This window comes from Rhineura floridana, chromosome 1 (genome assembly GCF_030035675.1).
Source record: "Rhineura floridana isolate rRhiFlo1 chromosome 1, rRhiFlo1.hap2, whole genome shotgun sequence".
Lineage (NCBI taxonomy): Eukaryota > Metazoa > Chordata > Lepidosauria > Squamata > Rhineuridae > Rhineura > Rhineura floridana.
This window is the reverse complement of record NC_084480.1, coordinates 38,513,259-38,529,007: the sequence shown is the minus strand read 5'-3', so window position 1 is coordinate 38,529,007 and position 15,749 is coordinate 38,513,259. Positions and strand designations below refer to the sequence as shown.

The 15,749-nt window shown below is 42.3% G+C and overlaps 1 protein-coding gene across 12 annotated transcripts in view; it reads left to right on the top strand.

Annotated features, from left to right (window-relative positions):
- Positions 1-15,749, top strand: part of PDE4D (phosphodiesterase 4D) — a 1,048,840-nt gene that overhangs the window by 465,314 nt on the left and 567,777 nt on the right. Inside the window, exon 1 of one of the 12 annotated variants that reach the window (XM_061618545.1) lies at positions 5,841-5,926. The exons of the other annotated variants lie outside the window; for them this stretch is intronic. The gene's annotated coding sequence lies outside the window, so the exon portion shown is untranslated. Of the gene's footprint in view, positions 1-5,840; positions 5,927-15,749 lie in introns of those variants that run through there. 12 annotated transcript variants of the gene reach the window in all.

Genomic DNA, 15,749 nt, shown 5'->3' with positions numbered 1-15,749 from the left:
AAGTTTTAAAAAGAAGGGGGAAGGGGCAGGAGATCTGGGAGTTGATACAAAAGACATTAAGCCACCCGTTCCTCCTAACAAAACCTCTGTAAATATGAGAAGAGCATTGAACAATTGAAAACACGATATACATGCTATTGGAGTAAACATTGATTTGACTGAATAAACATACCTTGAAGATTTCCTGGTAGCAAGCATCCTACATAAATACTTCCATTCATTTTCATGCTGCATCATATGTTGCTAGCAATCAGATTACTTTGACCACCATATATATACTAACTGGCAATTCAGTCCTTTGTACAAGAATACCCCGCATTAACGTACGCAATGGGTCCAGAGCAAGTACCGTACAGTAGCAGCCTATCTGCCTGAAACATTGATCAACTGGTTGATTGACTGATCTGTGGCCTTATCCGGTCCCAGGAACTCCAGCTCACAGGATTAAAAACCTGTAATTCAGTACAGGATTTAATGCCCTTGCAATGCCATGTTGCATTCTGGCACATTGGTTGGAATGTTCCATTCTAAACATTTAGACATCCTTATCATAGAAAGTAATCACTTAAACAAAAATCAGTTGCAGATGTTGCAATCAGTTTGACCTGTAAAGACCTAAATCATATGACAATTTTCATTATCTGCATGTATCATAAATATTTGATTTTTTAATGCTTCTCATATAGAAAAAATGTAATTCTTTTCCAACTTTGATATAGTATACTGGTAGACATTTTATACATCTGGATCTGATGGATTTTATTCTAAAGATATGGTTATTCTAAAGATATGGTTATTCTAAAGATATGGTTGTCAGCACACTTGGATGAAACAGATTATTTGGATCCATACCAATCGGGTTTCAGGACTGGACATGGTACTGAAACAGCCTTGGTCGCTCTGGTGGATGATATGAGGAGGGCATTAGACAGGGGAGAATTCACCTTTCTTGTCCTCCTGGATCTCTCAGCGGCCTTTGATACCGTCGACCACGGTATCCTGTTAGATCGCCTGGAAGGATTGGGAATAGGAGGCACTGTTTTACAGTGGTTCCGTTCCTTTCTCTCTGACAGGCATCAACAGGTAGCATTGGGAGATGAGGTTTCAGACCCTTGGCCCCTCACCTGTGGAGTGCCACAGGGTTCTATCCTCTCTCCCATGCTATTTAACATCTATATAAAACCGCTGGGAGCTATCATCAGGAGTTTTGGGCTGCGGTGTCACCAATATGCTGATGACACGCAGCTCTACCTCTCTTTTAAATCTTCACCGGAGTTGGCTGTGGAGACCTTGTCCAAGTGCCTGGAATCCGTGAGTGGGTGGATGGGAAGGAACAGGCTGAAGCTCAATCCTGATAAGACCGAGGTGCTGCTTGTGGGTGACAGAGGAAGGTTGGGTGTTGTTGACCTGAGGCTTAATGGGGTGAGTTTACCCCTGAAGGATCAGGTCCGCAGCCTCTGGGTTGTTCTTGATTCCAGGCTGTCCATGGAGGCTCAGATTTCGGCAGTGAGCCGGGCAGCTTGGTATCAACTACACCTCATACGGAGGCTGCAACCCTACCTCCCTATTCATCAGCTCCCACTAGTAGTACGTGCCCTGGTCACCTCTCGATTAGACTACTGCAATGCGCTCTACGTGGGGTTACCCTTGAAAACGGTCCGGAAACTACAATTGGTGCAGAACGCGGCGGCTCGGTTGCTTACTAACAGCCGCCGCCGCGATCACATCACACCAGTGTTATTTCATCTACATTGGCTTCCAGTTGTTTTCCGGGCCCAATTCAAGGTGTTGGTGTTAACCTTTAAATCCCTATACGGTCTCGGCCCAGTTTACCTGAAGGAGCACCTCCAGTACCACAAATTAAGCCGCCCGACTAGATCAGCCACGCAGGGCCTTCTCTCAGTCCCACCAACGAAAACAGCTAGGTTGGTGGGGACTAGAGAGAGGGCATTTTCAGTGGCGGCCCCCACTCTCTGGAACTCCCTCCCGTTTGATCTTCGCCATGCCCCTTCCCTGGATACATTTTGCCGAGCCTTAAAAACTTGGCACTTTGGACAGGCCTTTGGGACCTCCGGGGAGGGCTAATTTTTCTGTGATTGTTTATTGTCTTTGTGAAAATTGTTACTGATTGCCCTACATAGTTTTATGCCTGCATTAGTGTTGACTGCATTGTATTTTATTCTGTACTTATTGTATTTTACTGAATTTTAATATGTACGTCGCCTAGAGTGGCTTCGGCCAGATAGGCGACACAAAAACTAAATTTATTTATTATTATTATTACCAATTTCATGACTGTTGTAATGGCTATACTGTTTTGAATGATAGGTGAAGAGAGGTGGATGGGTGTGGCATACTATTTCTTGGTGTTTAATACTGATGCTGAAATGTGATTCCATTTCTGTGCTGTAACATTAAAGCCAAAAGCAGGAGAAATATAAGGGAGTGAGGTAGTCTTGAGTCTTGCTTTGGAGAACATAACCATCAGAACGGATGCCTATGGGCAGATTAAAATAGTCAGGAAGCGGACCTCTGCAGCGTATGAGTTATCATGTGTATGAATGTGCATACATTTAAAAACCTCATTATATTTACAAAGCTACCACACCGGAAAGAACGGTGTGCCTAAAAATCTTCTCTGACATGCCAGCTTTGCACATGGCGGATGATGTCTGCGGGTGCCTATGTTCATATAACAAACATTGCTACTTCACTTGCAAGAACAGCTGTACAATATACAAGGCTAGATCCAGACTGGTGTAGTAGTCAGAGTGTTGGACTGGGACCTGGGAGACCAGAGTTCAAGTCCTTACTCTGCCATGAAGCTCAAGGCCAGTCACTGCCTCTCAGCCCTACCTACTTCACAGGGTTGTTGTGAGGATAAAATGGGGGGGATATATGTCACCTTCAGCTTCATGCCGAAAAGGTGGGATATAAATGTAATAAACAAACTGAGGTCCCATTGAAATCAATGGTACAAGTTAGTCATGCCTTAAGTTAATTCGGTTTGCCTTATGTAACCTGGATACAATCTATATTGGCTAACTAAACTACATTTAAAAAACAGCAACCCTTTGTTGTTGTTGTTATGTGCCTTCAAGTCGATTATGACTTATGGCGACCCTATGAATCAGTGACCTCCAAGAGCACCATGGACCACCCTGTTCTTCAGAGTATTGCTTCCATCTTCCTTTTATTTCATCTCCGTCAGTCAGTGTGTTCCCCTGTTGATTATTCAACATCCCTACTCTTGGTTTAAATTTCCCTTTCATTTCTCTAATCTTTTGGAATAGGGCTCTTGTTATTCCCTTTTTGTTGTCCTCTTCTATTTCTATACAATAACAATTGTAATAGTTCTCTTTGTCCCTGCATACTAGTTGCTGTATTGTTGCATTTACGGTGCTAACCATGTTTCTATCTCCTTTTGCTTTTGCTTTCCTTCTCTCTTCTCTCTTAACCATTTTAAGAGTTTCTTCAGTCATCCATTGAGGTCTTTCTCTCTTTTTAACTAGAGGTATTGTCCTTTTGCATTCTTCCCTGATAATGTCTCTGACTTCACTCCGTAGTTGGAGTCAGCTGGCCTATAACTAGCCTTTGGGTATTGTCAGAGCTTTGATATATGACTATAAAAGGCTGGATAAAATGGTATGAAAACACTTAGGATTGTATCCAATGTAGCACTAAGTCAGGGTCCTATCAGTGCAAAGATTACCACTAGTGCAAAAGGACTTTCTGCCCTCTCTGTTATATTGATCAGGATGAGACAGAGGATAAAATAGAGCTCCTTTATTTAACAATTCTTAAACAGTAAAACATCTGAGCTTGTTCTGTGCTACGCCTCACCCAACACACCCAACACTGACTAACTCCAGTAACTAAATCAGTCTAGCTCCCCCTAGGGTGTGTAATACCTTCTAGAGAAAGTTAACTCTTTCTTTGCTATGCATCTAACCTAAAGACACATTTCACTACACTCTTCTCCCCCCCAAATCTGTTCTTGGGGGGGGAGTCTAAAACTTTGGGACATCCTGCTGAGAACCTGGATTCTACTTTGGACCTACGCTGGGACTCTTCCTATCCATCTGACTCTGGCCATCTGGTAACTGACTATTATAAGAGCCTGTTGTTCTTAACTGTTTAGTCAGGTGTATCTTAGCTTTTGTCATTTTTAGGGGCTGTATTCTCTCAAGCAACCTCTCCTGTTGTTTTATACTTTTGCTACATTTGGAATTTGGAGGTTATCCTGATAATTTGTTTTCTTAATAAATTTCCTTAAATTTACCCACTGGTGTGGCCATTGATAAACCTCCCAGACCTAGATTCAGTGGTGCCTTGTCTGGCTATCAACTACCCTTAAATTCTTTACACTGAGGTTCTGGAGCAGATTTGGGGAGAGTGTGGGCCATGGAGAGGGGGGGGGAGAAAGGCCCATTGCGCTAGCAGTAATTCTTGAGCTGATGGGACAAGTTAGTAGACTACCACCTTTGGTCAAGGAAAAGTTCCATCCAGATAGTTGCTTCAGCCTGGTGTCAAAAGTTCTCTGTAAGTGATCATTTCAGACTTCAAGGACAAGCAATCTTTCCCTTCCCTCAGCAGTATTCTTGGTGGAGAAAGCGCAAGGAAGGGGGTTCCAGCAAGTAAGAGGGAGCAATGGCAGAAATGGATAAAGAGGGGTGGTTCCACCCATCTTTAGCTCTGGCCATGCCCACTGCTGGCTTCAGCCCCACCCATCACTGGTATGCAGCCGCCTACAATATACACCTGAGGAAATGCAGCCCTTGACAGAAAAAAAGGCCTACCTTGACCCAAAATGTGTTTTCTCTAAGACAACAGGAGTCATGGATGCCAAATGACACCACACAATAGAGTTCAAGCCATATGCCTGTAACTGTCCAGCGAAAGTGCCACGTGAACCAAGATGGATTCCGTGTGCAGTGATTTCTCCAGTCGTGGACACGCTTAACTGGTGCTGCTGAGATTATGGAGATTCTAGCAACTGTCTGTTCCACACACTTGCAGCCTGCAAGGTACTTTTTGCAGATCAGTGTGTATCCAGGGTGGGGCACAGAGAAACTGGAGCAGAAAAAGGACTGTGTGAACTGAGCTGTTAAGGTAGGATGTAGATTTGGAGGTGTGGCAGTAGAAAAGCCACTTAGGCCCATCCACATCATATACTGAAAGAGTATCATATCACTTTAAGCAGTCATGGCTTCCCCCAACAAATCCTGGAAACTGTACTTTGTTAAGGGTGCTGAGAGTTGTTAGGAGACCCCTATTCTCCTCAGACAGCTACAGTTCCCAGAGTTCCCTGGGAAGAGGATTAATGATCAAACAATGCTGAGAATTGTAGTTCTGTGAAGGGAACAGGGTTCTCCTAATAACTCTCTGCACCCTTAACAAAGTACAGTTCCCAGGATTGTTTGGGGAAGCCATTGCTTGCTTAAAGGGGTATCACTGTGCTTTACATGTATGGTGCAGATGGGGCCATACAGTGCTAATAGCCAGAAAAGTGTTTGTTTTGTAGTAACTGAGCTAATGACTCTGCCCTGTTTGCTTTTACAGGGGAACAGCAGTCATTTGCATCTCTCTTTATGCCCTTAGGGGAAAAAGGGAGGGGAGCCACACAGAGCTCAGGGTGCAATGAATGAATAATATTTTCATTGCATGGCATGTTTGGCTTGTAAAGGATCAGAAAAAGTTGCCTACGCAAATCACATTGCAAGAATTTTTTTCAGAGTCTAAGGTAAACATTCTGTGTTTAAATTGCTGATTGCTCATTGTGCAATGCTAGAAGAACGAGTTGAAATTCAAGTTAAACTTTCACTTCCTCTTAGGGTGGACTCAGCTTATATCCGTAACTCTTTGTCCAGGCAGAAACCTGTCCTCATCTCAGTTATCCGAGTGAATTTAGCTTGGGAGTTTAATGGTATGTTATAAAATTTTCAGCATTGACATAGATAAGGCTTATGTGTTTGGCAGACATTACAATTCCTCAGATTTGTGATGATAGAGTGGCAATGATTAATGGTGCTGGACTGGAATGCTGACATATACAATGGCCTAATATAGCAGAAAATATATATACATTTTCAGTGACTGTGTTGAAACATTGTTAGACTTTTTAAGTCAGCACTGATGGGTTTTAATAAATACCAAGAGGATGTTTGCAGTTAAAACTCAAACAAATGACATTTTCTTTATTCTTTCTCAACTCTGATTTCTCTGGCAAGTAGATTAGAACTGATGAAGGAACATTCACCCCAAATTGTCTAGAAAGTTTATTTCCATGTTCAGAAATATATTCTTCTAACCCAAGTGAGGAAATAATATTTCTGTATTTATTGATACAGGAACCTCCTAGCTTATAATGACAATATTTTCCTTGCAAACTTCCACTGAAGCTAAGCAAACTTCTACTGCTGCCAATATCCTATTTCTGTGAAATGAGCTCTTTAAACATGTCTCATGGCACCCAAAACGTACAAGTCGCTGGCTTGGTACTTTGTAACAATGCATGCTGTTGGTTGCATCATACATGTTTACAATGGGCAACACCTTAAAAAAATGGTGTCCACTTTCCCCCCAATTTAACATCTTTATCGAGATTTGTGAGACTTCCCAGGAGGATCCCTCCGCCTGTGCTGCCTCTGAGACGGGCTCCCGTCTTGGATGAAACTTATCCAGTTTTAAATTCAGTCAGAAGGGTTTTTTCTGACTGGGGATGATTTCTTCCGGATAAGGAAGAAGCGTGAGATCTGCCACATAGTTTTGTTTCGATTGTTGGAGCCTGGAATTCGTCAGAATTGTCTGTCTTCCAGCAGTTCAGACAGAGCGAGGATTTTATGCTAGCTCAGCTGGATAAGTGACCCGTTTTTTTTTAACGGACTAGCAGGCAAACCTCCTGTCTACATTTATCATTTTCTTATCTATATAGCTAAAGAGATTTGTCAAAGTAACAGCAATTAAGATAACCTAGATGAGGTAAGACTTTCCTTCTTTATTTACGGAACTAAGGGGGAAGAAAATATAAATAGCTTTTTTTTTTTTTATTGCAAAAAGCTGACATGGAAAATTGCGTTTTAAAGATTACAACGGATGAGAGCTTTCTGATTGGGAGAGATAAGAAATCTTTTTGATTTACAAGACTTTTGTGTAATATATATAAGGGACTATTTTTTCTGATCTACTTTTTTTGTTGTTGTTGTTGACGAATCTGCTCATTCTCTCTGCTACTAGTTATTTGAACGCTGTGAACTAAAAGCTGTTTTTGCACTTCTGGACATTTAAGAGATAAGGACTGTCTAGCGTGTGACGTTAGTTGGTTGGAAAGATTAACTCCTTTGTAACTGGATAAAGAAATAAACTGCTCTTTGCTTGGGACATTGAAAATTGAAGGAGTTTTGTTCTTTTGGTTTTAAGAATGGCAATTAAGAAGATCATGGATGTACAAGAAGGGACTTTATTTCTAGACATGCTTCAGAAAATAATGGATGGGATTAACTCAATAAAACAAGAACTGAGAAATAATAGACAAGCGTGGAGAACTGAATTTCATGAAATGAGACAGGAGCTGAAAGAAACTCAGGATTCTATGAGAAATGAGAATAAAGATAGATCTGGAAAACAAAAAAAAGATGAAAGAGAAATTAAAGGCAAGGTTCAATCTATGGAGATTGGCTTAAATATGGACATGAAAAAAGATTTCGATTTCCTGGTTGTGACGGATCCTGGAGATAAATATTACAGTTTGGAATACAGCGCTGTCTCTGAAGGAATTGAAGAGATTGGAGATAAAGATATTATCGGTTCAAAAAAATTCCTGGACTGGAAGGATTTGATGGAACTTGAAATGGAGAAAGTTAATAGAATTAATCCCTGTTTTGTGTCAATGGAAAAACCTTCAAGAAATGTACTAGTGTATCATGTGGAAAAGAGGAGCAGAGATGCAGCTTTGAAACAATACTTCAGTGTTACGTTTGGATTTGATGGTAAGAAAATATCTGTGATGGAGGAAATTCCTATCAGACTTTTATTATATGACTATGACAGCAAGATTTTTGGGTGCGTAAAGATGGAAGATGGACCCAATATGGATAATGACAGAAGAGCGATTTGAAACTACTGGACTCAGTAGATTTGATGAGTTGGATTAATTGACATGTTTATTTAGAAAAAAAATTGATTGACATATATCTCAAGGATTGGAAACTTCTCTTTGACTTTTTGTGGAAGATTAAAATGGTATGTTGTTAATGAGATTTGAAACCAACTAAGATAACTGCTGGAGGAAGGTGATTTTATAATCTATTAAGAGATAGGTCTGTTATATATTATAGATTTATAGTTGAATTATAGTGTTTTGAAATTACTGGATTTAGTAGATTTGATGAGCTGGATTAATTGGCATGTTTATTTAGAAAAAAATTGATTGATATATATCTCAAGGATTGGAAACTTCTCTTTGACTTTTTGTGGAATATTAAAATGATATGATGTTAATGAGATTTGAAACCAACTAAGATAACCGCTGGAGGAAGGTGATTTTATAATCTATTAAGAGATAGGTTTGTTATATATTATAGATTTATAGCTGAACTATGACAAATCGGAAGTCAATATTTTTATATATATGTTTTTTTTTGTATTGTATTAGTTATTGATTTGTGTTGTTTTCTTTTTGTATTATTTTGGTTTTGAAAATTAGAATAAAAATTAATTGAAAAAAAAAAGAGATTTGCAAGAAATATTCAACACAGTATTGCACAAGAAAATGAAATAATAATAATAATACCCTCCTTCAAATACAATAAAGAACTACAACATTACTACGTCTTGCACTTATTGAGGTGAAGCGTAGGAAAGAGACCGAAGAATGCAGGAATTCTTACAACAAACCGATGAGAAAATCCACCAGATTACTGACACAAATGTTTGGGTAGTAAGATGTACCAAAAGGACTTGTGAGCCTCTGGTGGTTTTATTGCCCCTTCTGGTTCTGCAGTGAACACCATAAGAGGATACCATGAGGCAATGAAAGTATCTTTGGATTTTACCCCTCATTGGGCTCTGTTGGCTTCTGTCAGCTGTGGAGTCCACTTGTGATAGCAGTGATTTCTATGACAATCTTCACAAATATTCCATCCATTCTAGGTGTTACCCACATGAAGGGGGAAAGCATGAAGAAAGGGGCTCTGGCCCACATCAAATTACACTGCTAATGCATTGAAGTCTGATGAGGAGGACCCTCCACACAAAGACCTCTGCATGCGTAGCCTTTTCCTGGTCTCAGATCCTTGTCAGATCCAGATTCCAGGATACAAGGAAAACTACACATGTAGACACATCTATCTATCCCCACTTCAGATGTCCATGTGGACAGCGGGGATGGCCTAGGGCAGAGGTTTCCAAACTGTTTCCACTGGTGGCCCACAAGCTTCATTCAGTTTGTCTGTAGCATGTCTGTAAAAATCAAATTAAAAATCATATAGCAAGAACAGCACATTACAATTACTACAACAGACAGAAAAATCATTATGTGGTCCGCAAAGACCATCAGCAGTTTTCAAGTGCTCCATGGCAAAAAAAGTTGGGAAACCACTAGACTAGGGGAAAGCCTCACATCAGGAGTGGGACTAGAGGCACACCGTTCCGCACACTTTTCCCTTCATGTGAGAAAGGATGGAAGAATCTGTCTATTTTGGTTTTCTCCATTTCTCATTTTTCCAATCTTAAATTCACTTCTCCAGGTTTCTGCAACAATTTGCGATTACTGTGTTGTTTTTTAAAAAGTCTGCATGAAAAAAATGCAGCATTTTAGTGCAAATTTCTCCTAAATACATTTTTGCATGCATTTTTGACTAATGTACACATTTTTGAAAGCAGAATCTCTTAATATAATGCATTTTATATGTTATTTTCACTAATGTATTTATTCTAATACATACTTTCCCCCAATATATTCATTTTGGTAAACAATTGTTGGTTGGAGAATAGCATTGCAAAATTCAGGTAAGTGCAAATTTTGAAGGATGGCTGTGTGCAAATTTGATCTATTCAGCTTTAAATGCGAACTGAATTGAATTTCTCCCCTATCCCTACTGGTGTGAATAATGCATGAAGCGGGCTTTCTGGCAGTGGCACATGTGGCACAGAGGGCCGGTGGAGCCTCCCAGCCAGCCCCGGTGCTGCTGCTTACCTGGATGGGGTGGGACACCCAGGTTAGGGCTATGTGGATGCACCAGCCGGTTGCACCTGTTCAACCATGTGGCCCCAACCTCACTCTCGCTCTGTCCCAGGCCTGTCCAGGTAGGCAGCAGCAACATCAGTGTTTGGATGACAGCTCCACACCTCTGCCCCACTACATGTGCCACTTAGTGGGGCATATGTATATCAGTTCTCCAGGTTAACAAGTTCACAGAAATGAGCCGGAGATGTATGGAATTGGTTGAGGGTCTTTCTCTGTCATTTAGTTGTTCTAAAGCCCTGTCTGAGCTAGCAGCTCCTATCTGGTGCATTTGTTGTGTAATCAATAGTCTTTAACCTGTTTGTGGAATCAGGGCCGGCTCCAGGAATCCCAGGGCCCTTGGGCATCAGCCTGCCCTGGGCCCCTCCGCTCCCCTTCCGCGATCCATGGCAGGAGCCACCTGTGCTACAGATCACAAGACAGTCCAAAGCTTTCGAGCCACCTGCCGAGCAGCCCGCCATCCCCCCCTTCACCTACCTTGCTCTGTTGTCTTTTGTGGCTGCGCGCGCTGTGCGCGCAAGGTTGCCATCAAACAAGATGGCAGCCGAGGTTTTCGTAAGGGACTGAAGCCTCTACCGCCATCTCGGTTGATGGCACGCAGCGTGCGCATTGCTGCCATCAACTAAGATGGCGGCAGAGGCTTCAGTCCTTTACTGAAACCTTGGCCGCCATCATAATTGATGGCAACCCTGCACGTGCAACACACGCAGCTGCAAAGAACAGCAGAGCAAGGTAGGTGAAGCGGGGGGATGGCGGGGATGGTGGGTGGCTCAGTGGGCGGCTTGTATCCTGCGATCCGCGGCTGCGGAAGGGGAGCAAAGGGCCCCTCAGGAGCTTCTGTAGCTCCAGGGCCCTCGGGCCAGTGCCCAACCTGGCCGCCTTTTAGAACCAGCCCTGTGTGGAATGTGCTCCCCAGTGAGGTCCACCTGGCCCCTTCATTGATATCTTTTCAGTGCCAGGTAAAGACTTGTCTTTTTTTGTAGGCTTTTGATAGACTAGGATGATACTGTTTGTTATTAGTGTGCTGCCAAAGTTTTCTGTGCTGCATGGGGGTGGCTGTTGTTTTTAAATATTGTTTTATGTATGATATATTTATTTTGGTTTTTAATAATGTTGTAAGTTGCTTGGAGACTCGGGGGGGAAGGTGTTTCAGTTTTTCCCTGCAGCCTTTTTTTTGTCCCCTGCAACAAAGAAAAATAAACCTATGGCTAGTCTCAAGTGCAGCAGAAGATGTTATCCCATCACCAATGTTGACGTAAGATTCAGTGGCGAGTCTAGTCAGCTTCTGTAAATGGAATGGGAAAGGAGCACAATCATGTCCTCCACTTTAGACAGCAAAATGTTTAGCATTGGCCCTGGCCTTTTGTGTTGCCTGGCGACATCATTTGCTTGCCATTGGCTTGGCAACCCACATACATGGCTTACTAGGGAGTTACTTCCAACCAAACCACTTGAAGAATCAGCCTCGACAAGAAAAAATATGGACTTACTATAAAAACATGAAAGCAGCAGCAGCAACAGATACATTTGTTAAGACCTGGATTTTATTCATCCATTAATTGAACATCAATTTTCAAGTCATACTCCTTGTTTTCTCCTCTTTAGGTGCTTTGGTATAATATATAGCATAATTCTTGCATCTTATGTAATACCTGTTATAATGTTTGTATTTCTATGTATCATTTTCATACAATGTTAATAATGAAATATATCAAATAATAAGGCAGCTAGAATCTGGTTCTTATTACATAATAGTGTGTGCACGATCTTGATACAGACTTGAGGGAGGCTGCAATCATTACACACTTACCCGGGAGGAAGCATTATTGAATTCTGTGCGACTTATTCTCAGTTGTCACACATAGGGTTGCACTTTAAGGTGACACTATGGTTTGGTACAGCCTGAGAGTGGGATTGTGCCCAATATCCATAGTCTGTGGGGGGGGGATATCCAAGTTTATAAGATGGAGGACTAACCAGCAGAGAACTAAAGAGCCATGTAGAATTCTAGGGATAAAGTCATCATCACCACTACCATTCCTAATAGCAAACTCAGGTGGTCAGTGCCAACAGAAATGGAGCAAAACCCAGAGGAGGTTATCAGCCTGTGCAATTTAAAAACAACAACAACTAAAACCTGAGAGGACACTCTGCACTTGAAACTGCCCAATGAGAATTTAGGATGCTCAGTGGCCACAGAATGTTAGAAAAGAAGACCGAGGGGTGGAGTGAAATGTCTTGCTTTAGCTCCTTACAAATGATAGTATCCTGGTAGAGGGCGTGGCTGGCTGGCAGAAACCCTGAACAGGAGCACTCCTGTTAGGAGGTGGGGATACTTTGCAACGTTTTGTTGCAGATCCCATTTTTAGTTAACAGGCACAATCCAGCCCAAGTTAATTATTTTACATCCCATTGATTCAACTGAAGAATTTTACACGTGTGCTTTACTCTTTCTAGTTGACGTTAAAGCTGTTTATCTTTGGCTGGATTGTGTCTAAGAGCAACAACGACAACAACAATGATAATCATGGGTTGGATCAAGACTTTGCCTCCTGTAGACAAAAAGGCTCTTTCTGTCCATGGAAGGCTGTGGATCCAGTGGAGGGATTCTGATGGCGGAAGGGGGAGGCAACATCTGCTTATTCTCCCCTCCCCCTGCAACCTCTAACGCCATCTCTCATATTGTTCCAGAAAGTTGTGGAACCCTCCAGAACATGTGGAAGGTGGCACCAGGGGCTCCAGGGGAAGTGGAAAATCAGCCGCCCTTCCCCTCATCTCCTCTTCCAGGATGCAGGTCTGCATCCGAAATACTACTACTACTACTATTAATCATCATCATCATCATCAATAATAATAATAATAATAATAATAATGGGTTTTTTAAAATCATCATCTGCCAGTAAATCATAGTGGGGGTGGGGGAACACTAAGGGCCAACCTAGATGTGATTTACGGAGATCTGAGATCTGATCTCCTCTGCAGCTTTTTGAACAGGTAAATGCAGCCCTTTCATGAATGAAAAGTGCTATAGAAATACAGCTGCCGCCGCTGCTGCTGCTGCTCCTATTACCAATAATAAACAGGGTTTTTCATTGAAGACATAAGAAAATATTGTATATGCTGAAGTTGCAGAGTTGTGAGCTCATTGTTGTCTTCATCAACATCCGTCTCAGAGAAAATTAATGATGTTTATAAAAGCTTTTCCCTTCCTGTGTAGCTAAGCAGCAGCACTGGGTGCAATTCTAAGAAACAAAACCCAGAAATTTCATTCAAACTTCTTGTTTTAAAAATATCATCCATCAAAAAGAAAAGAAAAAAGAAAAACCAAAGGCAGCTGAAGCATGCCCTTTATATAATTCTTTGAGCAAAGATGGATCTCTTGCTGAAAATGAGATCTAATAACTATCTTAAAGAGCAAGAAGACACAGTGATTACATTAACTTAATTACTCTGGGCCATTCTAAAACAATAATTGTAACATTTAAGAAATAGTTAATGATAACGGGAAGCCACCAGCTTGGGAATTAGCAATATCTAATTAGATGGGTTGTATGCAGCATCCTGGCTTTTATGTTGGGCTTCTGAGCCACAGGAAAACATCTTGCGTTGCTTTGTATTTTTCAGGAGGCTGGCCCAAGATATTCTGATGCCTGAGGTAGAAAACCTATTGTGCGTTTAGCTCCCTTTTATTTTGATAGGGATTGTTCTAAGAAACTTCCAGTGGATTGTTGCCCCATGAATGAGATCTTCTGCGTTGAGCCCTGCTGAATCAGATGAAGGGTCCACCTCGGCCAGAATCCAGTGTTCTGGAGTGGCCAATCAGAGTTTTCCTAGGAACCTTACAAAGAGGACATGAAGGCAGTTGCCCTCCCTTGCTGTTGAACCACCACTGCAGCTAACATTCGGCAGCATTCTGCCTCTGATCCTGGCACCATGACTAAAAGCCATTGCTAGCCTTTTCCTCTATGAATTTATCTAATCCTCCTTTGAAAGCCATCCAAACCCATGGCCATCAACGTATCTTGTAGCAGTTAGCTCCATGAATTATTGGCACATTGTGTGAAGAAGTGCTTTGTTTTGGCTTTTCTGAATCTACTGCCCAGCAGTTCTATTGGATGTCTCTGAATTGTAGTATTATGGGAGAGGGAAGAGAAAAATCTCTCTTACCACTTTCTCCACATCATGCATCATTTTATAATTCTGTATAACTGGGTTTACATGATGCTAAACTGTGAGCCTCAGGCTCATGGGCTCCTCCTCCTCTGTCTTGGCACACCTGGAAGGAGATTGAAAGCTTTTGTTTCTGTTTTCAAATAACCGTGATTTTTCTTGGTATGTCTGAACCCAGAATTGTGGTTAATTTTAATTGCGGTTTAGGGAAACAAGCCACAATCAGAAATTCTATGGGTAGGATTTGGCTTGTTTCCCTAATCTAGGGTCAGGGCATTGGTGGCCTGCAGATTGCATCCAGCCCATTAAGTCTGTTCTACTGGCCCTCACCCACCATTCTCTTACCATTTTTTTCCACATTGGCAGCGGCATCAGAAGACAAGAAGAACTTGCTTGCTTGTCTTTCAGAGTGCTCAGAGTCCATTGGTAATCCTTGGAAGTGATTTTCCATTCACCTCCTTCTTCCAAAGCTCCTTGTACTCCTGCTGAAGAGCTGATGGAAAGAGAGAAAGAGAGAGAGAGAGAGAGAGATTCACAGTTCCCTCCTTCTCACCCAGCTTTCCTTCTTCTCCCCCTCCCAACAGATGCTCCTTGTCACTGCATTCATGCTGTGCCAAGAATGTTTGGTTGTGTTAGGAGAATGATTGTGTGTCTGTTGGGGGAGCAGTCTTTTTCTTCCCAATCGTGTTATTTGGGGCAGGGAGGTTTAAACCTCACTGCCCAGTGTGCTGCAATGGGGATGAAAAAATAGGGCCTCCCTGCTCTTCAGCTGATCTTGCTAAGGAGCAAAGAGGTCCTACTTTTTATCACTGTTGCAGCACTCTAGGCAGACAGATTTCAAGTTTAAGCTTCCCGTCCAGCAAGTTGTGATGGGATTGAAACACCACAAACAACCTCAGCTGCTCTTCACAGATCAGCAGAAGAGGGGTGTGTCATGGGCCCAGCAGATTGGGTGCGGAGCAGATGGCAGAGGAGGAGGAGGACTTTGAATGGACTGACACTTCCCATGTTGAGCCGTTGGGCACGCAGAACTCTGAGAACTCTCTCGCTCTGGACAATGACAATTCCGTCCCTGAAGGTCCAGTTACCCACAAGGAGGCTCGGCCCAGCCAGGCAGTTGCCACCCTGCCTGATGCGCCTCCTCTACCCACACCTGCTCTGCTGCCTCCCCAGTGCCTCGTGCCTCCCTCTGAGAAGGAGGTACCTGCTGAGGAAGAGCAGAGCCCTGGCCTCGCTCATGGAGGTGCCAGAACAATGCACGCCAACAGCTCCCTTGAGGCAGAGTTCTCAAGTGTGCACTTGCCAACAGTGATACTCAGTTCACACAAGTAGGGTG